This window comes from Somniosus microcephalus, chromosome 6 (genome assembly GCF_052327205.1).
Source record: "Somniosus microcephalus isolate GS21.2 chromosome 6, FLI_Smic_1.0, whole genome shotgun sequence".
NCBI classification, from domain to species: Eukaryota; Metazoa; Chordata; class Chondrichthyes; order Squaliformes; family Somniosidae; genus Somniosus; species Somniosus microcephalus.
Genome location: NC_140992.1, coordinates 94,074,161 through 94,100,867, shown reverse-complemented (window position 1 = coordinate 94,100,867; position 26,707 = coordinate 94,074,161). Strand labels below are relative to the sequence as shown.

At 46.0% G+C, this 26,707-nt stretch overlaps 1 pseudogene across 1 annotated transcript in view; it reads left to right on the top strand.

Moving 5' to 3' along the window:
* Positions 1-26,285, top strand: part of LOC147115899 (ubiquitin carboxyl-terminal hydrolase 47-like) — a 51,941-nt pseudogene extending 25,656 nt beyond the window's left edge. Inside the window, exons 9-17 of the transcript XR_015078702.1 lie at positions 4,746-4,787; positions 10,123-10,251; positions 10,405-10,436; positions 13,525-13,647; positions 17,021-17,043; positions 18,596-18,754; positions 19,034-19,081; positions 21,754-21,805; positions 24,850-26,285. The product of XR_015078702.1 is annotated as a ubiquitin carboxyl-terminal hydrolase 47-like (transcript). The remainder of the gene's footprint in view (positions 1-4,745; positions 4,788-10,122; positions 10,252-10,404; positions 10,437-13,524; positions 13,648-17,020; positions 17,044-18,595; positions 18,755-19,033; positions 19,082-21,753; positions 21,806-24,849) is intronic.
* Positions 26,286-26,707: the final 422 nt, after the last annotated feature.

The following is a 26,707-nucleotide window of genomic DNA, read 5'->3' as shown; positions in this document are numbered from 1 at the left end:
TGCTCACTTGTGAGCTGTGAAACACCAGGTGACAACACTACTCTATGTCCCGAAGGCCCCCCCGAGGTGTGAGTGTCTGCGCTGGTGCTGGGTGTGCTTACTTCTGCTGACGCTGCGCCCTCAGAGGCTGGAGCTTCCTCTGAGGAGTCTGGCTGCAAAGCCTCTTCCTTCTCAGCAGTGGGGACGGGGGCTCTGGATGGTCCTGTGGGGGAGTAAAGGAAAGTTAGAGATCTGATGCCAAGGCTACTTGCACATTGGATTTGGCAGATGCTCATAAGTCCAAATGATGTAGCTTCAGAATCATATCAGCGACTCATGCTATGTCAGTGAGAGCGATGGGAAACTATTCTGTCACCAGCTTGCGGGCTTGCTCCTGTCTCTCCTGCCCCAGCTTCCGCAACCACGTCAGCCCCAGCAATCTCTATCACCGCTTCCTCCCAGGGGGTCAGGTGGGCGATTGAGGGTGGTCCTCCTTCAGTCCTCGCTCGCTCTCTCCTATTGTGAGCTCTCTTTTCCTGCAATGAGGGAGACAAGTGGAGTTTGAGTGAGAGTGCAGGAGTGAGTGTAGAGATTGCATAGCATAGATACTTAGGAGACAAAGATGGTGTGAGGCTGCAAGACGAAGGGCCCTCCCTGTGTGTTGTCACTTGTGTTCCAAGCATCAGAGTGAGAGGCAGTGTGAGGGCTGCATGGTGGAATAGTTATGTGAATGTGAGCATAGAGAGAGAGGGAATGGATAAGGGTGCATAGATGTGACTGTGAAGTGGGATGTGGAGGAAGAGATTGCTGAAACTGAGTGCTGTTGGGGAAAGGCAATGGGGATCATGTTGAGGGTGATGGAAACTTCATACTTACTTTTCCTGTACGGTGAAGGTCATGGAAGTGCTTCCTACACTGCATCCAGGTCCGACGGGTGACTCCCTGAGAGTTGACCTCTGCAGCCACCTCCATCCAAGCAGCCCTGGTCTCTTTGGGAGGCCTCTTCCCTGAGCTAGGGAAGAGGACCTCCCTGTGGGCCCTAACCCCATCCACCAATGTCTGCAATGAGGTCTCATCAAATTTGGCGGCAGTTCGGCCTCTGCCGCTGGCAACAGCTAGCGCAGGCTCCTCTGCCATTCTGTACGACTGGTTGGGAAGCCTGCAGAGGCTGAAAAGCTTGCTGGAGACTTTAAAAGCACCACGAATGATGACATCATACTGTGGGGCTTTCTGACTTGAAATGGACAATTAGCAAGGGTGCCCTCTCTTTTAATCGACCCAAAAAAAAGAAACAATTTCACAAATAAGGTGACAAAAACCCAATTACCCTTTTAAATAACCCTCCACCAATCAAATTAAAATTTGGTTGTCCCGATTAACAATGCACTCCAGTCCCCGCGGCGCCCACCGGTCACGAAAGAGCTCGAGCGTGCCGGCGGACAGCAAGGGTGCCCTCTCTTTTTTCATTGGACCAAACAAAAGAAACAATTTCACAAATAAGGTGACAAAAACCCAATTACCCTTTTAAATAACCCTCCACCAATCAAATTAAAATTTGGTTGTCCCGATTAACAATGCACTCCAGTCCCCGCGGCGCCCACCGGTCACGAAAGAGCTCGAGCGTGCCGGCGGACAGCAAGGGTGCCCACACGCTGGAAATTAATTGGCCAATTGAGGGAAAATTGCGTGCAGCTGGCTGACCCATTTAGATTCGTGTCGGAGCCCGATATTCGGGGAACCCGACAATTCCCCGCACCTTCGGGAAAATCAGGCCCTCAGTGTCAGCTGTGGCTCAGTGGGTAGCAGCCTCTAAGTGGGAGGGGCTAGGAGTGAGCAGGTGCTGCTGGGTGCTTGATTACTGCAGGGAGTTGGAGTGAGTTTGTAAAAAGTTGGTGGTGGGTTTCTACAGGTTTTAGGGCCTTTTTTTGTCCTTAAACAGCAGCCAGTTGGCTGCTGAGGGGTCAGGAGTGCCGGGCCCCGCAGAGGTCAATATTCCCAGGATGAATTTAATCAGGGGCAAAAATGTTGGGGGAAGGGAGAAAAAAAGGCCCAAAGATTTGGGCCGGGACTCCAGGAGGTTTGGAAAAGAAAACACGGTGGTGGTTCAGCGCGAGGATAAGGAGATACGAGCTTGGAATATTATCCAGGCGATACATGAGGACTGCGGCGAGGGAAGCTGCTTTGCCTGCCGGCCAAAGCCGAATGTTAGGTTCGAGGCGATGGGTCAGTAGCCGAGAGGAGCTGGAAAGACTTTTACTGAGTTTGAAAGTTGGAGGTAAGTTCTTGGAGGTATCTCTGCTATATTCTGAAGAGGTGGTGGTCTCATTCTTAAACCTGCCAGTTTATATTGAGGACGATGTGCTAATAAAAAAGGTGGAGTCGTGGGACATTAAAATTTTCTCAGCAATAAAGAGGTGATAGTATCCAGGAATGCGGGTAGCAGATGGAACCCGCTATCTAAAGGTGCGGTTCCCAGATCGGGTGAAGTCATTGCCGTATAGCATGAAATTCAAGACTAGGAGGAGTGCAGTACTTCCAGGTATTGCATGATAACCAGTTGAAGGTTTCTTATTATTGTCTTGGACACGAGCATCTTGCAAGAAGCTGTCCAGAGTTGTACTGTTATAACTGCTGCGAGTCTGGACACATCACTCGGAGCTGCAAGGTAGAGAGCTGTGGGGTGTGTCACAAAGGCCCCACCCGCTGTGAGTATGAGGCAGAAGGAAGTCCCTTGAGTGACGAGGAGATGGGAGAAGGAGCAGGAGGTGTGAGTGGAGGAGCGGAGCAGGCGGAGGACACAGCTGGTGAATGGAAGGAGAAAAGAGCGCAGGAAGAGGCAGAAAATGGCAGAGCAGAGAACAGGATGGAGATGGTGGAAAACACCCCAAGTTATGATAGAAAAGGACAAAGACAGCAGCGGGCAGCACGGGTCGAGGGCAGAGTCAAACCATAATACGGCTCGGCTCTCCTGAAAGGATCTGGTGTCCGCGGGGGGAGAGAATGTGGGAGCAGGGTGCGGGGTAAGTGTAAGTACTCCAAAGACTGGGAGTCGGACATCTCGGGGAGCAGGAGGGGACAAGACAAGGAGAGGGTGCAAGAGGCAGGCACCTTAAAGAGGCTGCAGGACTGGAGTGAGGAGACCGGGGCACCAGAAGGGAGCAAGATAGGTGCAGATGCACCATTGTCCCAGAGAGAGAAGAAACGGGGAGCAGGGGTCAGCGGTGGAGGTGAGGTCGAAGGGAGTGGCACTGTTGGAGAAACCATGATAGCAGGAAGACTCTCTAAGAGAGATTATGTATCTGATGGGGAGCAGGGACAGGAGATTACAGAAGAGCTCGAGAGTGAGGAGTTGGAGGGGGACAGAGACATGGAAGTAGGGGGTGGGGTGGCACCGTGTGGAAAGGGAAAGGTTAATGAGGGGCAGAAGGAGGGAGAAGGGGCAGCTCCTCTGCTCAAACCTAATGTAAGGAAGAGGCTGAAACTGCAGGGATGGTTCAAACAGGACGTGAAAAAGAGCAGGAGGCTGCAAGAGAAAGCAATAGCTGGGAAAAGTTGGGAAGGAGCATTAGAGGAGGGAAGGACTGGAGATTAAATGATGGGGTGATATTATCAGGCACACTTCCCTTATTCGGAGCCATGATTACTGATCCATTTTTAAAGTACAATAGATTAGTATGTTATGGGAGACAAATTAAACTTCAGGTTTTGATGTTAATATGTGGTGGAGGAATGGCTGTGCAGAGCGGCGAAATAGATTTAGAAGGTACAATGGAATGATCACTATGTTGTAAATGTTTTTAATGTTCAATAAATAATATATTTTTAAAAAGTGGGTAGCGCTCTCGCCTCTGAGTCAGAAGGTGTGGGTTCAAGTCCTACTCCAGTGACTTGAGCACATAAATCTAGGCTGACACTCCAGTGCAGTGCTGAGGGAGTGCTGCACTGTCGGAGGTGCCGTGTTTCAGATGAGACGTTAAACCGAGGCCCCATCTGCTCTCTCATTTGAACGTAAAAGATCCCATGGCACTATTTCGAAGAAGAGCAGGGGAGTTATCCCCGGTGTCCTGAACAATATTTATCCCTCAATCAACATAACATAAACAAATTATCTGGTCAGTATCACATTGTTGTGTTTATGGGAGCTTGCTGTGCGCAAATTGGCTGCTGCGTTTCCTACATTACAACAGTGGCTACACTTCAAAAGTACTTCATTGGCTGTAAAGCGCTTTTCGAGACGTCTGGTGGTCGTGAAAGGTGCTATATAAATGCAAATCTTTCTTTCTTTCTCTGGTCCATCCAGCCTGTCCCCCACAATTGTGATACTGGGTACCACAATATATACATGCCCCATCCCACCCAAAACCATGTGATCTCCTGGGCGAGGCAAAAACCAGATCAAGAGCAGACCTGTGTCACCAATGGCTTGCGTAGCTTCAAGAAGTCAGGCTTTGTGCCCTGTTGTCTGTTTTGTTCTGTGCTTGTGGTCTATGGTGCTGGTAAGTATATAGGACTGCCACACCAAGTACTTTAAATAATTGTATGTGTTACACAGCATTTGGCAGCTTACTTGTGAAGTTGACGCAGGTTCATGGTCTAGCCATTGGGCATGGTGTTAGCATCTCCTACATAATTTGCAACCTATTGTTACATTAGGATTATTCCTTATTCTGAACTGCACAGAACCAAAGTAATTTCAAATTACATATCCTATATCTGATCTCATTAATTTATACTTTACTGCAGATGTTTATTTAATTTTTGTACAGGACAACTGCAATGAATGGTGTCTAAAACCAACAATGGGCAAGGTAAGAAATCAGTGAAAAGGAAAATAAGGCGAGGTGTATAATGGGCAGCCGATCTGATCTGACATAGTCTATTTTAGACTCTTGCCAAAAATTAAAAATTACCCCCTAAAGAGTTTTAGAGGAGTGTCTGGTGTTGAATATTTCATTTAATCTGATTTCAATGCTGTTGACCTTTACAGAACATTTTGTAAATTAATATCGCAAATGTGGTTGATGAAATGATACTTTCCTTTTTTTTAAAAATCAATCCTTTTACCTAATATTCAGGGATCCAGTCCCCTTTCCTGGTCCGGACTCCCCTATGGGACTCACTTGTGCCCTTCTGGAGGCTGGTACACCTTATCTGGCTGGGTATACCAACCTCCAGTGTTACCCTGTGTCTCTGCGGGGCCAGGGAAGCAGGAACTCCTAATGTACAGAGTCTCCAGCACTGGCACTGCTCCCTCTGTCTAAGAAACATTGTAAGGGGCGGGTGGAAGCTTCAAGCCATTCCACCTGACTCCTGCTGGAGTTACAGCAGGAGTTCGGTGGAATACCAAGGGAATTTAGCCCCATAATATACTAGGTTTTCTATTTATGTCACGTGCTCTTTATTTGGGCATCATTTTTGAATTATTTCATCAAATGTGAATACTTTAGTGGTCTATTATTGATTAGTTAGCTTATTAGATATTTAATTAGGGATGCGTTCGAACGCCACAAGTTTTGTGTTTGTGTCAAGGCCTGAACTGAATCCAAAGAGAAGTGAGACTTCCTGCTCCAGGGAGTCCCACTCCACTTTGTTCAGGTGTTAGGTGCCACCCTGATTCTGGATTCGGGTTTCATTTACATTATAACTACAGTGTTAGTGTGAAATAAAACCGCTTTGCATCAATGAAATAGTTATAGGGCATACAGCAATTGAAAATACAGAGCAACTGTTATGATTAGATGCACTTAGCTCAAAGAGTACAACTTATCTTTGAGACTTTGTAAAGAAATTGCAAACGTATGTGAGATTTCCTTATTTTATATTATGGCAGAACAACAGCAGCCAAAGAGTGGTAACAGGATTGTTGGTCATCTATTAGGGGCAGTTTCTAGGATCATCCGTTGGTTAGAATCCGGAGCATGAGTGTGGGGAGTTTGCAGCAGTAGCTGTGATTGAAATGTGGAATATATCAAAGAATCTTGGAGCATTGTGCACAGGTAAATTGCATTGCCCATAAAGAAAACATGAAGTGACAGCTGAGAAAGCGGGGTTTCATACAGGCTGACAGTCAACTTTCTGAAGAATTGTTGACGTGTCAGTGGCAAATCTACAGTTTTGTTGCCAGGGAAACTTTTTCTTCAAGTCACCCCAGAATGCTCCAAAATCTCATTGTGAAACTCTAAGGATTCACGTATATACATAACAGAGAGAGAGTATAGAACCAGAAGTCGATAAATGTGGATTCATGCTCACAGGGTGGCAGATGGGGTGGGATTTATCTTTTGCACCCTAAAAGTCTAAACCATCTGATGTTCATCCCATTTGCAGGACATGTTTCAAGTTTTTTTAAAGTAATGAGACAAAAGTTGCGTCCTAACTTAAGAAGGGATGTCTATGTTAGTGAAAGAACTCTAACTCTTCTCATAGAGTCATAGAGTTATACAGCACAGAAAGAGGCCCTTCGGCCCATCGTGCCTGCGCCGTCCATCAGGCCCTGTCTAATCTAATCCCATTTTCCCGCATTTGGTCCATAGCCTTGTATGCAATGGCATTTCAAGTGCTCATCCAAATGCTTCTTGAATGTTGTGAGGGTTCCTGCCTCTACCACCCTTTCAGGCAGTGAGTTCCAGACTCCAACCACCCTCTGGGTGAAAAAGTTCCTCCTCAAATCCCCTCTAAACCTCCTGCCCCTTACCTTGAATCTATGCCCCCTTGTTATTGACCCCCCTACTAAGGGGAAAAGTTCCTCTTTATCTACCCTATCTATGCCCCTCATCATTTTGTACACCTCAATCAGGTCCCCCCTCAGCCTTCTTTGCTCCAAGGAAAACAACCCCAGCCTGTTTAGTCTTTCTTCATAGCTGAGGCGCTCCATACCAGGTAACATCCTGGTGAATCTTCTCTGCACCCTCTCCAAAGCAATCACATCCTTCCTATAGTGAGGCGACCAGAACTGCACACAGTACTCCAGCTGTGGCCTCACCAGCGTTTTGTACAGCTCCATCATAACCTCCCTGCTCTTATATTCTATGCCTCGGCTAATGAAGGCAAGTATCCCATATGCCTTTTTAACCACCTTATTTACCTGATCCGCTGCCTTCAGGGATCTATGTACATGTACACCAAGGTCCCTCTGACCCTCTGTACTTCCTAGGGTCCTACCACTCACTGTGTATTCCCTTGCAATATTTGTCCGTCCAAAATGCATCACCTCGCACTTTTCAGGGTTAAATTCCATTTGCCACTTTTCCGCCCATCTGACCAACCCGTTTATATCGTCCTGTAGCCTGAGGCTTTCCTCCTCGCAATTTACCACCCCACCAATTTTCGTGTCATCTGCGAACTTACTGATCATACCTTTTACATTCTCATCCAAATCATTTATGTAGATCACAAACAGCAAGGGACCCAGCACCGATCCCTGAGGTACCCCACTGGACACAGGCTTCCAGTCACAAAAGCAACCTTCGACCATCACCCTCTGCCTCCTGCCACTCAGCCAGTTTAGGATCCAACATGCCAAGGCACCCTGGATCCCATGGGCTCTTACCTTCTTGACCAGTCTCCTATGCAGGACTTTGTCAAAAGCCTTACTGAAGTCCATGTATACCACATCCACAGCATTTCCCTCATCCACACACCTAGTCACCCCCTCGAAAAATTCAATCAGATTGGTCAGACATGATTTACCCTTGACAAAGCCATGCTGACTATCCCCGATTAATCCTTGCCTCTCCAAGTGGAGACTAATTTTGTCCCTCAGAATTTTTTCCAATAATTTCCCTACCACAGATGTTAGGCTCACTGGCCTATAATTCCCTGGTTTATCCCTGCTACCCTTCTTGAATAATGGTACTACGTTAGCTGTTCTCCAGTCCTCTGGTACATCCCCTGTGGCCAGAGAGGTTCTGAAAATTTGTGTCAGAGCCCCTGCAATCTCCTCCTTTGCCTCACACAGCAGCCTGGGATACATCTCGTCCGGGCCTGGGGATTTATCCACTTTTTGGCCTGCTAAAACCGCTAGTACCTCCTCCCTCTCGATGCTAATATGTTCAAGTATATCACAGTCCCCTTGCCCGATTTCTATGTCTACATCGTCTTCCTCCATAGTGAACACAGATGCAAAAAATTCATTTAAAACCCCGCCTACATCATCTGGCTCTACACACAGATTGCCACTTTGGTCCCTAATGGGCCCTACCCTTTCCCTGGTTATCCTCTTGCCCTTAATATACTTATAAAACATCTTAGGATTTTCCTTTATTTTGCTCGCCAGTGTTATTTCATGGCCCCTCCTCGCTCTCCTAATTTCTTTTTTAAGTATGCCCCTGCACTTTCTATACTCCTCTAGGGCTTCCTCCGTCTTTAGTCTTTTGTAACTGCCAAAAGCCCCCCTTTTTTTCCTAATGCATTTTTGTATATCCCTTGTCATCCAAGGTTCCCTTTGCTTGTTGGTGCCACCCTTGACCTTTACGGGAACATGTTGGCGTTGTACTCTCTCTATTTCCCTTCTGAAAGTCTCCCACTGCTTTGATGTGGATTTTCCTATAAGTAGCTGCTCCCAGTCCACTTTGGCCAGATCCTGCCTTATCATATTAAAATCGGCCTTCCCCCAATTTAGAACCCTTATTTCCGGGCCGTCTTTGTCTTTTTCCATGACCACCTTAAATCTCACCGAATTATGGTCACTGTCGCCAAAATGCTCTCCTACTGACACTTCCACCACTTGCCCGGCTACATTCCCTAGAATTAGGTCCAGTACCGCCCCCTCTCTTGTAGGACTTTCTACACGCTGGCTCAAAAAGCTCTCCTGGATTCTCTTCTGCTTCTCTTTTTTTTCTTATCTTCTTTCCTCTTGGGTGGGAGATGCTGGGTGGTGTGGTGGGAAAAGGAACCACCAGTGGCCACAGATGGAAAAATTGAGGGTGAAATTCAACTTACGGCCACCCAATTTGTACCTATAAAATGGGCATTAGGCCTTCAAATTTCACGCTGCAATATGTCACGCCTGATCTGAATTGGAGGTGCACCAAATACCATATTGGCTCAGGTAACTTTTAGTCAGAACAGGAGATCTCTGCAACAGAAACTCTGCCCTTGGAATAATTAGTTCTACTTGCCTGAAACTGCAAAAAGCAGCTGTTAGAAGCCTTTCTTACAAAAAACAATCAAATTACTCCAGACAAAGCTTAGACATAGTTTGTGAACTGTCAGAGCCTCTGAAATCAACCACTTTCTGGTTTGACAAGTCTGCTATGTAACTCATTCCCCTTTTATACAGGCTTGAGTTAAGTCAGCTGTAAAAGTGGTTTAAATGAGAGCGTTTCTCATGGATCAGATTAAGCCCTCATTATCCCGTCATTTGCATACATTCGCTACTTTGGGTGGAGCACATCCTCCTGCTGCACCCACTTCCACTGGAATTCATGGTGCGTGTTGGAACATGAAGAACTCTAGTCTATCTGAGTCCTACCCCCAATCCTTTTTCCACTGTTTTGACTGAGATTAACTAACAAACTGTGGATTGAACCTGGAAAATCAATTTTTAACATTATTGCTCCATCTAAATTATTAAGCAGCAGGATGGTCTGAGAATTGGCTAGATATTGCAGCCTCAATGCTAGGCATCCCAGGCACTTTGAAATCTGAGTGTTAGATTTGGTGTCAGCCTTGGCTCAGTTCATAGCATAACAGCATAAGAAATAGGAGCAGGATTAGACCATTTGGCCCTTCGAACCTGCTCCGCCATGCAATAGGATCATGGCTGACCTTCTACCTCAACTCCTTGTTGAGTTGGAAAAGGAGTCACCAATGACCACTGATTGAAAAATTGAGGGTGAAATTCAAATTATGGCCATTAATTTCAGCCTGTAAAATGGGCATTTGGCTTCCAAATTTTGTGACACAATCTGTCACGCCTGATGTAGACCGGAAGTGCGCCAAACGCCATATTGGCTCAGGTGACTTTTGGTTGCTTATGCCAGTTGTAGGACCTGAAATGGGAAATTTAGGTACAAATGGGCAGATATTTTGCTGGAAAAAAGAGGCCCGCCTTTTGGGGTCAGGGCAGGAGATCTCTGCAACAGATACTCTACCCTATTGTCAAACAACTAATATCCTGCTCTCTTTCGTCCTCCATCACAGGAGAATAATGCCCACAATAATCAGCAGCCGCAGGCTACAGGCAGAGGACAATCTCCCATGCAACAAAAGGAAGATTCTGGGAAGGCAGACAGAACTATTGGAGCTGATAAAGGTCTGTGGTAGCTCAAGGTTTGTTGGACACATTAGGAGCATTCTATTAGCCTGGCTTGTGGACCAGAACACCTATTGTAAGAAAACTGACTGGCATCATGAAAATGCAGCTGTGAGACTTCCAGTAAAAGGCCTACACTTCCAATATGTTTCTTTTATTTTCCCCTTTAGATCAGGCACAACAAGATTCCACAGAGGAAAAGGTAAACAAAGAAGAAGAAATTGAAAGCAGTCAGCCTGTGGAACAATCTTAGAACTCACAAGCCCTGAAATAATGTTCCATTTGTGTCCTAAAAGACTTATGATACCATAGTGCAGCAAAGCGCCACAGGCTGCATCATTAGTGCAGTTGAACGGGCAACCTGGTCCTGTCTCCTGCCAGCTACATGAGCAGGTTCTGAGGGGTGAGCTAACTGAAAGATTCCCATGAGCTCTCTTCAAGAGTAAGGATACCATCATGGCATCTCCCACCCTCCGGTTGCACCTAGCTGCAATGCCAGGATAGATTTAAGAATAGTACAGAGAGGCACCAGGGTCAGAAAAGGAGGCATCCATGTCAACATTTAAAAAGGATTAACCTATTGTAAATATTAACGTAGAGAGTAAAAAAAACTTTGAAATGGAGTCTAGTGTTCAGACGTATGCCTGTTCATCGTTTTTGATTTTTGTTTGAGAGGATGGTTGAAAGTCTAGTTACAATAGGGTATAGAGTTTCTGTGTAGCTTCTTTATTGAACTGTAGCCTCCTTAAGAAAGGCATCATTTGATGCAACCTTGAAGCAGCACCATGGACTGTAACTCCAGTGGATGAGAGCCTCCTATGTGGTCTTCTCCTTTGCTGCAGTCTGATCCTGTGTGCCTCTCTCATTTCCTCTTCATCCTACTCATGTTCTGTCTCAATCATAAGGACACATTTGGGAAAGGCCGTCGGGAATCCCATGGTGAAGGCTGCCCCCTGTGCCAGTGGTAATTGGAGTAGCACACTGGCTATCTGACAGGAGCAGAAAAAGACCTGGGACTGACCATACAATATCAGTTATTTCTTAGAAATGCTTCTGAGGGAGCGAATCAGCATCTTTTTAAAATTAATTGATCCTCTCTCGGGATGCATTGAGGAATAGAATGTGCACGATATGTATGCCAGTGCCCTTCTACCTCTGCCTTAACAACCTCTAATTGTTCATGGTGTAATTCAACCTTCCTCACTCACCAGCCCAAAGAAATCCACACAGGCTGGTGGGGTGGGGTGACATGGGGGTGGGTGTCGAATCCATATGGTTAGGATGCTGTTTTGTCATTGTGTGAGACGCAGAACAAGAGGGTGCAGGGAGGAGTCCCAGGTTCCAGTGGACAGGGGAGGTGTCATAGAAGTCAAGCCGTACTTAAAGCCTCAGATCCCAGGTGTCCTCCTTTAAAAAGATGGATACTCGATGAACAGCATACCTATGTGGGCAAACTCCTACCTCAGCACTTGCGCTGGGTGCTGGATCAGAAGACCTGAAACAGGTGGCAGGTCTTATGGTGGAGGCCGGTACCATCCATTCTGCCAGTATCTGCGATGGATTTGAAATGCTGCAACACTACTTGGAAGGAGCGGCAGTTCCAAGAACTTCTGCAGCCATGCACCCCCAATGAGAGGCCTCCAGAGTGGTTAGTGACTGGCACATGGAGGCATTGACCACTGCCCTTCAGGCCTCAAGAGAACAATGCCAACCTGTTTCCAAGAACCTCAGTGTGCCATCTTTCAAGGTCTGTCATCGCACTGATCAGTAGACAGGCAGATCCAGCACCCAGCGCAAGTGCTGATGTAGGAGTTCACCCTCATGATGCTGTCCTTACTCTTGAAGAGAGCTCATGGGAACCTTTCAGTCAGCTCTCCCTCAGATACCTGTCAAGTAGCTGACAGGAGACCAGACCAGGTTGCCCATGCAACTGCAGTAATGACACTAAGATGTTGTGAGTGGCCTGTTTATTTCAATGCATGGTAATATTCCAGGGCTCTCCAGTACAGCCCTGACTGTGTATCCAGATTTACAGTTCTGCTGCATGCTGCATAACTTTACCATAATGATGGACTGCCCCTTGCCACTACCTTTGCAGCATGTTTTGGTGTCCGCCTTGGCTCAGTTAGGTATCGGCCGTGGCTCCGTTCGTCACACAAGAACATAAGAAATAAGAGAAGGAGTAGGCCATTTGGTGATCGAGCCTGCGCTGCCATTCAATAAGATCATGGCTGATCTTCTACCTCAACTCCACCTTCCTGCACGTTCGCCTCTGCGTCAGAATGTTGTGGGTTCAAGTCACACTCCAGAGATTTTAGCACCTAATCCTCTGAAGGAGTGCTGCACTGTCTGATTTACCATCTTTCGGATGAGACATTAATCTGAGGCCCTGTCTGCCCTCTCAGGTAGACGTAAAAGATCGAAGAATAGCAGGGGAGTTCTTTCAGTGTCCTGGCCAACATTTATCCCTCAACCAACACCTGCAACAGATAATCTGGTCATTTATTTAATTGCCGTTGGTTCGAACTTGCTGTGCGCTAATTGGCTGCCACGTTCTCCAACGTTACAATAACAACTTGCATTTATATAGTGCCTTTAACATAGTAAAATGCGTAAGACTCTTCACAGGAGTGTTATCAAACAAAATTAGACAGCAGTCATTACACTTCAAAAGTACTTGTAAAGCGCTTTGGATGTCCTGAGGTCAGTTGGTCTTTTTCTCTTTCTTTCTGAAAGATAGCACCTCTGACTGAGAGTCTGAACACAGGAGAGTTTTGCTGATTTTAAAAGCATAAAAAGTTTATTCTTTTAATTTTAAGAAAATAACTTTGAGGATAAGACAATTATATAGCCTTATACTTGGATAAAATATAAAGGAAAAATGACAAATACTGAAATCAAAACAGAAAATACAGGAAAAACACAGCTGGTCAGTCAGCATCTGTGGAGAGAGAAGAGATACATTTTGATTGTGTACCCTTCATCAGAACGCTGGAGTATCCTTCTAAAGTGACTCTCCCTTCTCTTACAACTCTGGGATGCTCCACCTTACAGATGTTGGCAGCCCCTGCATTGTGAGGTTGGGGTCATTTGCATGATTGGAATGTGCTGCCAATGTCTTGTCCTCTCAACAACACTAAAAATACCTCAGTTTTGTCACAGTACTATAGAGGGTGCAAATACAGGTACATGATTAGTCAATGCAAAACGTTGAATTTGTATATAAGAAAATTCATGTTACAAGAGGAAAGACATTAGATCTTTCTGTTTCATTTCTCTCTTATTTTTAGGAGAAAATGTATGAGCTGTTTGCAATATGGCACCACAGTGGAGAATATGGGAGTGGCCACTATTATGCTGAAATCAAATCAGGCGATAATTGGTACTGCTTTAACGACAGTACTGTTAAGAAGGTAATTGCATTCAGTGGAAGAAAAATGTCTCCAAGATACTTATGGGTAGGAAGTTTTTCACTTGCAGGAAAGGGAGGAGGGGAATCAGACAGCACATCACCGAATGCTTTTGTGGCGTATTTACAAGGAGAATTCTGCCTTCTCAGTTAGGGAAGATGGTGGGGTTTAACTTGAGCTTTAACTCCACAGCGTGCATGCGACGTCAGGGGCGGGTTTCAGGCAGGCTTCCATTCGTGTGGGGAACTCGAAGCAGGAGGCCACAGCAACCGGGAAGTGCTGGGCCCAGGTTGGTGGGAGTGGGGGGTCCGATCCCCCGGAGTGGGGGGTCTGATCCCCCAGAGGGGGGTTCTGATCCCTGGAGGGTTGGGGGGGGGTCTGATCCCCTGGGGTGCGGGGGGTTCCACATTATACTATTCACTTCAACCACTCCCTGTGGTAGCGAGTTCCACATTCTCGCCACTCTCTGGGTAAAGAAGTTTCTTCTGAATTCCCTATTTGATTTCTTGGTGACTATCTTATATTGATATCTTCAAGTTATGCTCTTCCCCACAAGTGAAAACACTCTCTATCTACTCTATCAAAACTTTTCATAATTTTAAAGACCTCTATTAGGTCACCCCTCAGCCTTCTCTTTTCAAGAGAAAAGAGACCCAGCCTGTTCATCCTTTCCTGATAGGTATAAGCTTGCATTTCTGGTATCATCCTTGTAAATCTTTTTTTGCACCCTCTCCAGTGCCTCTATATCCTTTTTATAATATGGCGACCAGAATTGTACACAGTACTCCAAGTGAGGTCTAACAAGGTTTGATACAAATTTAGCATAAATAAAGAAAGCAAAACAAACACTTTTCAATTCTATCCCTCTAGAAAGAAACCCTAGTGCTTGGTTGGCTTTTTTATGGCCTTATTAACCTGCATCACTACTTTTAGTGATTTGTGTATTTGTACTCCAAGATCCCTTTGCTCTTCTACCCCATTTAGATTCTTATTTTCCAAGTAATATGTGACCTCCTTATTTTTCTTACCAAAATGTAATACCTCATATTTATCTATGTTGAAATTCATTTGCCAATTATATGTCCATTCTGCAAATTTATTAATGCCTTCTCTTAACTTGTTGCAGTTCTCCTCGGTATTGACTATCCCCCTCAAATTGGTGTTATCTGCAAATTTAGAAATTGTGTTTTTGATTCCAAAGTCTAAATCGTTAATATAAATTGTGAACAACAGTGGTCCAGCAGTGATCCTTGTGGGACCCCACTTTCCACCTTCTGAATAGCTACCCTTTACCCCTACTCTCTGCTTTCTGTCTTGAAGCCAGCTAGCTATCTATTCTGCTACTTGTCCCCTGACTTCATAAGAACATAAGAAATAGGAGCAGGAGTAGGCCAATCGGCCCCTCGAGCCTGCTCCGCCATTTAATAAGATCATGGCTGATCTGATCCTAACCGCCAATCTACTATCACAGAACCATCTCCTGAATCTAACAGAATTAGACACACGAAATAGGAGCAGGATCAGGCTACACGGCCCCTGGGCCCGCTCCGCTACCCACAGGGCCATGTCCGATCCGAACCTAGACTCATGTCCAAATTCCTGCCTGCTCCCCGTAACCCTTAATTCCCTTTACTTCTAGGAAACTGTCTATTTCTGTTTTAAATTTATGTAATGATGTAGCTTCTACAGCTTTCTGAGGCAGCATATTCCATGGACCTACCACCCTCTGAGTGAAGTAGTTCCTCCTCATCTCAGTTTTGAAAGAGCAGCCCCTTATTCTAAGACTATGCCCCCTAGTTCTAGTTTCACCCATCATCGGGAACATCCTCCCCGCATCCACCCGATCCAACCCCTTCACAATCTTATATGTTTCAATAAGATCGCCTCTCATTCTTCTGAACTCCAATGAGTAGAGTCCCAATCTACTCAACCTCTCCTCCTATGTCCATCCCCTCATCCCCGGGATTAACCGAGTGAACCTTCTTTGTACTGACTCGAGAGCAAGTATGTCTTTTCTTAAGTATGGACACCAAAACTGTATGCAGTATTCCAGGTGCGGTCTCACCAATACCTTGTACAACTGAAGCAATACCTCCCTATTTTTATATTCTATCCCCCTAGCAATGAAAGCCAACATTCCATTGGCCTTCTTAATCACTTGCTGCACCTGCATACTAACCGTTTGAGTTTCGTGCACCAGGACCCCCAGATCCCTTTGTACTTCAGTACTTTCCAGTTTCTTGCCATTAAGATAATAACTTGCTCTACGATTTTTCCTGCCAAAGTGCATAACCTCACACTTTCCAGTATTGTATTCCATCTGCCAAATCTCTGCCCACTTACTTAGCCTGTCTATGTCTCCTTGAAGGTTTTTTATGTCCTCCTCACTCACTACTTTCCCTCCCATCTTAGTATCATCTGCAAACTTTGATATGTTACACTCGGTCCCCTCCTCCAAATCGTTAATATAGATTGTAAAGAGTTGGGGACCCAGCACTGACCCCTGCGGAACACCACTAGTTACTGATTGCCAGTCTGAGAATGAACCATTTATCCCAACTCTCTGCCTTCTGTTAGATAGCCAATCCTCTATCCATGCCAGAATATTACCCCCAATCCCGTGCTGTGACCTTATTCATTAATCTATTATGTGGTACCTTATTGAAGGCCTTTTAAATTACATCTACTGCATTACCCTTGTCTAATCACTCTGTTCACTCTTCAAAGAATTCAGTGAGGTTGGCCAAGCAGGACTTCCCCTTTTGAAATCCATGCTGACTATTCATTACTTTATTTTTGGTTTCTAGATGTTCTTCTATTTTTTCCTTTTTTAGGGATTCCATTTTTTTCCTACCACCAATGTTAAGCTGACTGGCCTACAGTTCCCTGGACAAGTTCTATCTCCCTTATTAAATATAGGTATTATTATGTTAGCTCTCCACCAGTCCTCTGGCACTACACCTTTTTCTAACAAATTATTAAATATGTGTATTAGTGCCTCTGCTATCTCGTCTCTGGATTCTTTTAAAATGCACGGATGATCAATAACATTTTAACTTTATCGGTTTGATATGTTCATCACCTCCCTATCCAGAGTGACTAACGTTAAGTACTTTGGGTTGAGCATGTGAGCTGCCAGAAGTAATGATGTTGGGTTGGGGTTCTCAGCAGAGTTGGGTCAACAAAGGAGATCCCCTATATCCCCCTAAATCTACTATTGGTTATTTTTCAATAATAAGTATTACAGTAATTGTGTTGATACATCCAATTCTTGAACTCCTGTAATATTACTTCATGAGAGTTAATTCCATTTTTGTTTTTGTCCCTTCTTTGCATGGCTTCTATGAATGTCCATTTATCATGTTGTTCCTTTAAGAAGGAGCCGCAAGACTGTGTGAGGTAAGGATCAAATTCATTTAATACTGATCCGTACTGTGAGCATAATTTTGAATTAACATAAGTATTGTTACAAGTGACTTTTGAGAGATACTTGAAATAAATTACTAATATAACTTATAGGCCTGGATTTTGTACTTCTTATGACGGTGAAACTGTCAGCGTTCGCCGTCATTACTCTGTGAAACTGACAGCAACTTCGGGCGTCCGCACATGTGCCATTAAATGCGGAAATCCAGAAGGTGCTGTCGCGGATTCACTGCTACTCCACAGGACACGCTGTGGAAGTCCCCGCAGATGGAAATCTTTAGAAGTCACTGAATGGATGAGAACTTCCCCTATTTATAATATCACTGTTAAAAAACTCACCAAAAAGTTAAGCATTTTGAATGAGGTGTAACTGGGATTTTAACGGCGTACTAAGTAATAACTTTTTTAAAATTTGTTTGAGACGTGGGCAAGGCTAGCATTTATTGCCCATCCCTAATTGCCCTTGAGAAGGTGGTGGTGAGCCGCCTTCTTGAACCACTGCAGTCCGTGTGGTGAAGGTACTCCCACAGTGCTGTTAGGGAGAGAGTTTTAGGATTTTGACCCAGTGACAATGAAGGATTGGCGATATACTTCTAAGTCAGGATGGTGTGTAACTTGGAGGGGAACTTGAAGGTGATGGTGTTCCCATGCACCTGCTGCCTTTGTCCTTCTAGGTGGAAGAGGTCGCGGGTTTGGGAGGTGCTGCCGAAGAAACCTTGGCGATTTGCTGCAGTGCATCTTGTAGATGGTACACACTGCAGCCACGGTACGCCAGTGGTGGAGGGAGTGAATGTTTAGGTTGGTGGGTGGGGTGCCAATCAAGCAGGCTGCTTTGTCCTGGATGGTGTCGAGATTCTTGAGTGTTGTTGGAGCTGCACTCATCCAGGCAAGTGGAGAATATTCCATCACACTCCTTACTTGTGCCTTGTAGATGGTGGAAAGGTTTGGGGAGTCAGGAGGTGAGACACTCGCTGCAGAATACCTAGCCTCTGACCTGCTCTTATTGCCACAGTATTTATGTGGCTGGTCCAGTTAAGTTTCAGGTCAATGGTGACGCCCAGGATGTTGATGGTGGGGGATTCGGCAATGGTAATGCTGTTGAATGTCAAGGGGAGGTGGTTAGACTCTCGTTTGTTGGAGATAGTCATTGCCTGGCACTTCTGTGGCACGAATGTTACCTGCCACTTACCAGCCCAAGCCTGAACATCGGCCAGGTCTTGTTGCATGCGGGCATGGACAGCTTCATTATCTGAGGAGTTATGAATGGTGCTGAACTACTGCTGAACAACCTCTCTTGTCCTGAAAAATGAATTTTATACTTGTGGAATGTCACATTTTTCCATTATGATAACAATTCCGTAGGTTTTTAATACAATAACAATTATTTTTTTAAAGTTTGTTTATGGTATTTCAGCTTCTACCTTAATCCCATGTGTATGTCCCAATCTTTATTTTGCTCTCTGTAAAATTTATAAAAAGTGAAGGATAATCAGTGCATTTTACTTCCTGTTTTGCTGTCTGAGAGAATTCTTCAATATGGTTGGCTGCTTAGCCTGCTTGATGACATCACTGTTGCTGGATGCTGGAGATCCCCTAGAGTTGGTGCCAGAATCAAACCAATGTCGGGAAAGGTGAAATCCATACTACAGAGATTGCTAGATCTTTGTGGGCAGCTTTCTTCAAGGTCAGCGGCGAGCACTGTCACTTCAACTCTGACTGCAAAATCTATAGTCTTGCGCATTAGATATATTGGGCAGATATTGCTCATGATGTGATCAGGTGTTTAGTGGAGGAGAGATTTAAATATATTTAAATTGACTTGGACAAATTAGGCAGATGGGTCAAGGATTGGGAAATTGCAGAATTTAATGTGGATAATGTAAAGTCATACATATTGGTACAAGACAGGAGTCACGTTTCCGTTCTATCTTTTTTATAAAGTAAATTGTTTAATATTTTGCAGTTCCAAAACAGCCTACCTGATTATGTACAGATACAAACAACACGACAGGTATAGTGATTTGTAGAATTCAACTTAGTAATTGTTTTATCTCAGCAAATGATTAATTAAAAAAATTCTACCATGCACTGTACTTATGAACTAAAGTTTATATTAGTATGTATGTTGTAACATCAAAACTTTCCTTCCACGAGTTCTCTACCACATAATGAACACTACACTGCATGGCTTTCACAATCAACATGCCATTCACATGGCTTATTCACAACTCTGTTATTACTACTGTGGATGTATAATAATTTGACACCAGCTCCATTTTATATAATTATGCCCCTTTCAATTGTATTGCTGCCTCAATCTCGAAGTGCTTAGAGCACAATTGAACTTAGTAAGTTCATAAATCAAAACATGCAGCAAATGGAATTAATGTTTGATATGCTAGCATTTCAAGAAGTGTCTATAAACTGTGATGCATGATAGAGCTCGTTAAATGAATCTTAGATGGCTTGACTTGTACTTTTAAGCACTATGGCCAGGAAATTGGAACCATTTGCGTCGGTCATTAAGGCTGGTTTGGAAGAAAAAATGGTGACCACCTCGATTCTGCCCGCTTCTGGCGCGGAATGTGGCAGCCGCCATTTTGGGCAAGTTGGCAGTGCTTCCACCTGTGCTCATGTCACATATTTAAATGATCCAGATCATGACGTCATTCGACGTGCAACGCTGAATTGACGCACGATCTGGTCTTATTAACACCCACACCAAAGCATGCATGGCAGAACGTGCATGCAGCAGTACAATGGACCCACTGTTGGTGCTCCTTAAAGGGACACACACAACTTTCAGGTAAGTTCATATTTTTGTTTTTGTACTGGTTTCTTTACATTTTATTTGAATAGTGGCTTTGTGTAATACATTTAAAAAGTTGTTAAAGTGTGCAGGGAGTGCTGCAGGACATTTGCAAGGCTTTGGCTCTTAAAGGAAGGCCTCTGAGAACACCACTTGCTCTCAGTCCTGGGGGCTTGAGTTGCAGTCCCCCTTGGGCTGCAGCATGACATGGAGATGGAGCAGAGGTAGCAAAGGGGACAAGCTGCTCGCAGGAGGAAGCGGAAGGAAGGAGGCAACCTAGCCAGCCCCTTTCTGGCCGGGATATCCGGGATCAAATCATCTGCCTTCGGTACCAGCGGACACAACCCCAATTCCCCTTTCAACATTTGTCCCACACCTTACCTTTCCTCTGTTACTAACCATCACAGCGTCGTCTTGGCTACAATGCTGAAATAAAAGCCACCACAAAGCAAACTTTCCAATCCAACTATATCCATATATGCATCCAATATTACATCAAAAAATCAACTAATAGCCCTTGTGCATTCACTTAGTGAGAATCTTGTGTGTGCCTTTGCCTATCCTATTGCTCTTACACAGTACTACCCCAATGGCTGCAGCATGGCTGGTGAAAGGCTGCTGTCTTTCAATGGGGGAGACTGCAGATGGCCTTGCAGGATGACCTCGAGGAGCTGGTGGCTGGGAGTGTGAAATCGAGTGATGGTGTTTCTTCTTCTTCACTCTCCTCTCCCTCTTCTTGGTCAACCACTGGCTGGGCAGGCTGGAGTTCTTGGGTGTCTGAAATGAGGAAGGCAAAAGGGTAGGGAAAGCAAGGGGTGCATGTTTACACCATGTGCGGCTTGTAAATCAGAAGAGATTGTGGGATGAGGGGGAAGTGGAACGTGAGAAGGAAGATACTGGCATTTTGTATTCTTTCAGCCCCGCTGCTGGCCAAGGGCTCAGGCATGCCGCTGCCAAGAATGGCCAGCACCATCTCCTCCAAGGGGGTGAGCTGAAGCTAGGAATGGGAGGTGTACCTCACGTTTGGTTGAGTTTGTTGGTAGGTGAGTGATGAGGGGGGTGGCGGGTGCTCATGGATTGAGCAGTGTGTGAGGCTAGTGGTGCAGTTTGTAGGAGACAGCTTTTGAAGGATGCATTCACTGACCTTGACCAGTGGTCTGAGGTCATGAAGCTTCATTGGGCACTGGTGCCAGGTCCTGGGTGTGACACTGGTGGCAGTGATTGCCTCGGCGATCTGGTCCCACATCCCTATTTCTGAAGGGCCTCCTGGCCCCCTGTGGATGGAGGACCTCTCTTCCAGTGTTGATCCCCTGCACAAAGCTCAAGTGCTGCGTCCAAGACCTTGGGTGCCCTTTCCCTGGCCTGTTGAACCATTTGTGTTAGTGCTGAAGCACTTTACCATTTTTTGATCAGCAGAATGCAACTCGCCTTTAGGAGATGTAGAGTGCCTTTAAGAGGAGCAGGTAGACTTGCTCGAGCAACGCGAACTTCGGCCCCCTCCTGAGTGCAAAGCCTGTCAGGAGCGTGTTCAACGCTAGGCTGTGCGCTACAATCATAATAATTATCAGGCAGCATGAAGCTGATGTGCTGCCTCGGCTTTTTGAACGAACGTGAACATATCTCTCATCATGGTGCCCGCACCCGTTTTTTAGTGCTATCCAATTTCTAGGCCTATATGTTTTCCAGCTATAATTCCAGTGTATAGAAAAAGGTTGTAGCAAAGGCACACAGTAGATTGTGAATAATTGAGAGAAACTAAACAAAAATATTTTCCCTGACTTTACTTTTTAAAGTGTTGTACAGATCTAAGTTTGGAAAACATGACATGCTTGTTGCCTAGAAAGTGCTAATTGTTGAACCGTTTTATTTTCCAGGATTTCCTCAACTGAAAAAAGCATGGTGGCAGAAGTAAACTCTCATTGCAAGGTATCTCAGAACACAAACCACCTTACAGAGAAATTAGAGAATTAGCCTCATAAAATGCTCAAAGTTCATTGATTATGCAGTATTGACATTTTTTTTAAAAATCATTAAGACTCAAAAATAGATCAGGACTTTTAAAATTGAATATATACCATCAAAAGTGATGATGGACTAAAAAAGAATCCATTCCCTGTAAACTATCTATTTTTTTCTTTAACCAGCAACAAAGATGATCAGTAACGGCCGGTTCTATTTCCTGTCACATGATCACAGCTGTTAATATTGCCAAGTGCTGTCTTGGTTTTTCTGTTGGGAGTTTGTAACAGGAAAGGAATATTGGCCTAGAAATTCGGTAGGCTTAGCGCCGCTGTTGAGGCGCTAGAGGGCCTAGCGCCGGAGTTATGGCGCAGCGTCCCGGTTGCCATGGTAACCCGCCCGAACTCCGAAATTGACTTGCGGCCGCCTCGCCCGTGGCAGCCGCAAGCAACGTTCTGGCAGAGGTGCCTTACTGGACTTTGCGCCGGCGCATTAAAGGCCCCGCGGCGGCCGGCCGCTTTCCCGCCGGCCGCCTGGCCGCAGCTCCCTCCCCGGACTTCTCCTCCTCCCCCCCCCCCCCCCCCCCTCCCCGGGACAGATGCAAGCCCGGCACTTGTCCGAGGTGCCGGGCTCATTTTTACAATGATTTTCGCGGGCCGCGGCCGGGTGCAGGCAGCTCCTCCTTAAGGGAAGGAGGAGGCCTGCATTTCCCGAACCTGCCGCACCGCAGCGGGCGCCGCAGCGCCGGAATAGCACCGCAATTCAGCGCGTAGCGCCAGTTTTCAGGCGCAAACAGCTTTCAGCAGCGCCGGCAGCTGTTTGGGCGCAGAACTAGTGAATTTTTGGCCCGCCCAGCGCGACTTAGCACCGGCACTAACTTCCGGCGCTAAAGCCGTCGCTGCGCCAAAACCCAATTTCTAGGCCATTATGTTTATATAAATGCATCACTTTCCTGAAATGGAAGCTTTGAGAATTCAGTCCCCAGTTTCTTTCAAACACTTTGAGAAATGCAAAGAAACTCTCAAAGGTAAGTTTAAAATTATTTTTATGGGGCAGGTTGAGCAGGTGCGCTCCTCCAAACCCCACAAAAAGAATCTGTGCCGCTGCTGCCCCGTGATCGTTCCTCCTCCACCCCCCCCAGCCCCGTGATCGTGCCTCCTCCTCCACCCCCCCCAGCCCCGTGATCGTGCCTCCTCCACCCCCCGCCCCGTGATCGTGCCTCCTCCACCCCCTCGCCCCGTGATCGTTCCTCCTCCACCCCCCCAGCCCTGTGATCGTTCCTCCTCCACCTACCCCAGCCCCGTGATCGTTCCTCCTCCACCCCCCCAGCCCCGTGATCGTTCCTCCTCCTCCACCACCCCTCCAGCCCCGTGATCGTTCCTCCTCCACCTCCCCAGCCCCGTGACCGTTCCTCCTCCACCTCCCCAGCCCCGTGATCGTTCCTCCTCCACCCCCCCCAGCCCCGTGATCGTTCCTCCTCCACCTCCCCCAGCCCCGTGATCGTTCCTCCTCCACCCCCCCCCCAGCCCCGTGATCGTTCCTCCTCCACCTCCCCCAGCCCCGTGATCGTTCCTCCTCCACACCCCCCCCAGCCCCGTGATCGTTCCTCCTCCACCCCCCCAGCCCCGTGATCGTTCCTCCTCCTCCACCACCCCTCCAGCCCCGTGATCGTTCCTCCTCCACCTCCCCAGCCCCGTGATCGTTCCTCCTCCACCCCCCCCCAGCCCCGTGATCGTGCCTCCTCCACCTCCCCAGCCCCGTGATCGTTCCTCCTCCACCCCCCCCAGCCCCGTGATCGTTCCTCCTCCTCCCCCCCCCCAGATCGTTCCTCCTCCACCCCCCCAGCCCCGTGATCGTTCCTCCTCCTCCCCCCCCCCCCAGCCCCGTGATCGTGCCTCCTCCCCCCCCCCCCAGCCCCGTGATCGTTCCTCCTCCTCCCCCCCGCCCCGTGATCGTTCCTCCTCCTCCCCCCCCCCCCCCAGCCCCGTGATCGTGCCTCCTCCACCCCCCCCCAGCCCCGTGATCGTGCCTCCACTACACCCCCCCCCCGATCGTGATCCTGCCTCCTCCACCCCCCCCGCCCCGTGATCGTGCCTCCTCCACACCCCCTCCCCCCGCCCCACACCCAGGATTTACCTTGCTGCCGGCTGGGCGGCCTCTGGGCTGGCCGATATTGCACCACCTTAATCTCACCTGAGCTGCATTGGGACACTCGTTTGAAGTGGGCAGCTCGCGGTTAAACTTTTAAAAAATATTTGTTCCTGGGATGTGGGCGTCACTGGCAAGTCCAGTATTTATTGCCCATCCGTATAACTGAGTGACTTGCTAGGCCATTTCAGAGAGCGGTTAAGAGTCAACCTCATTGCTGTGGGTCTGAAGTCCCATATAGGCCAGACCAGGTAAGGACGGCAGATTTCCTTCCCTAAAGGACATTAGTGAACCAGATCGGTTTTATAATGACAATCTGGTAGTTTCATGGTCACCATTATTGATGCTAGCTTTTTATTACAGATTTATTTAATTGACTCAATTTAAATTCCCCAGCTGCCGTGGTGGGGTTTGAACTCACGCCTCTGGATTATTAGTCCAGTAATATAACCACTATGCTACCGTACCATGTCTTAAATGAGGCCCGGGTCTCCAAATGGCTCTGGCCTCTTCACTGCTGGAATGGCTGAACAGTCAGGGTGCTCTGCCAGTTGGCCGCCCGAAAGCTAAATCTACCACAACGGGCGGGGGAATTTGTATAACGTCCGACCAATCCAATACCACCCATTTTACGCCCCCACTGGAACTTGAAATTACCTCCAATGATTGCCCATCCAATAATACCAACAAAAGTTTTCGATTTTGGTCTGCAGTTTTCCTATGATGTAGAAGCTGAGCATGTCACTGAGTGTGAGCCAGCTCACGTGATTCTTACTTAATATTGAAATGTTTTACCTGTAAACTGAATTTAAATGAAAGAAAGATTTACTTAGAAATGTTCTTTGTTGCCTTTATCCCTTTAGGTGCTCCCTAGTACAGAGTGTTACGATGATTTCACGAAACATCCAAGTATTTCAGGGGCAGACACTAAAACTCCTGAAATGTGCTCTTTGACTCACAGAACTGTTAGTCCTTACATTCATACCCAAGATGTTGGAAGCAGCCAACATCCGCAGGAGTTAAACTGCACAATTGAAGATCCATTTTCTGGAACCCCTGTGTGATAGCACCCCTAGGCTTGGAGTGGGAATAAAATGTTGTGGTTGCGCTCTGCATGGTGTCTGTTGTAGATCAGGTATGATCGTACCCACTTGTAAAAGTGTTAATGTAACATATCGGCTGATAACAACCCACTTTAAGTGCTTTAATAATATCCATTAAAATGTTCTGCAGAAGTACAACTGTTAATATATTACAAAGGGATTTCTATGGTACACTGATATCAAGGCCCTGCAGTTTTAGGACTACTTTCAAAAGGAACGTATTAATCATATTTGAAACATACAAGATTCTGAGGGTGATTGACAGAATAGATGTTGAGAGATTGTTTTCCCTGGCTGGAGAGTCTAGAACTAGAGGGCATAGTCTCAGGATAAGGGGCTGGCCTTTTAAGACTGTAATGAGGAGGAATTTCTTCACTCAGAGGGTTGTGAATCTTTGGAATTATCTGCCCCAAAGTGCTGTGGATGCTCAGTCATTGAGTATATTCAAGGCTGAGATAGATAGATTTTTGGACTCTAGAGGAATCAAGGAATATGGGGATAGGGCAGGAAAGTGGAGTTGTGGTCGATGATCAGCCATGATTACTGAATGGCGGAGCAAGCTCAAGGGGCCATAAGGCCTACTCCTGCTCCAAATTCTTATGTTCTTATATGAAATGTCCTTATTTTATAAGAAACAAGCAACTGGTGAAGTTTAGGTTCAATATTCTCATGATTCCATAATCATTGAACACTTACACATCTTCTACATGATGATTCATGCTGCTCTCTAGAAACTTTTTCATAAATGTACTTTAAGATAAATTATTGAACAACCTTTGTAGCACAGCCAGTGACAAGAACCAACCATGAAATAAATTTGCATTAATGCCAATTATGTGAGGTTGATTGATACAATAGCTCCTCAGATTTGTGCGTAGTTTGTCCAGTATGCCTTTTTAATAAAGCTGGAATTTGAATACAAAAAAAAGCTTTTACGTTATTTCTGCTTTGTTTCTGTCAAGATAGAATGGACCTGATTAATCTCGTTAGCATTTTCTATAAATAAGATTGGAACAGTTTGGTAGGTTCACGGCTTTGTTTTAGCCAAGTTAGGACAGGGAGATGCTACGATGAATGACTCCATATGAACCAGGAAGCTGAGAATGCCACAGAAGGTGAACCATTGGATACAAGATTCTTAAATTGGGCCTTTGTACTTGTTCACTCCATCTGTACAATGTATATAAAGCTTTGGAACCTGCTTCTGAAGGACTTGCATTTATTTTGCTTATTTCGACATATATATATATATAAAATAGCTCGTCTGTCTGTCTGTTTGTCTGTATGTACTTTATACACTCAAAAGTTATAGAGCGTACCTACACATGTGTTATATCAAAAGAAAGCTTATGATTCCGGAATGGTCATAAGTGTATTTACTTTTTGGTCAGACAAAAATTGTGCTGACGGTATCCAAAAAACATTCAAAATTCCGCTCATTATCCGCTCATTAGCATTGAGTGACGTGAAGGTTGACCAATCGTACAGTTGAGCGACACGACGGTTGACCAATCGCTGCGTCATGGGGGCGGGTTCATTGCGTGTGCGGGCAGGCCATCCTAGAGTTGAGTGACGTGATGATTGACCAATCCTATAGTTCAGTGACCTGACGGTTGAC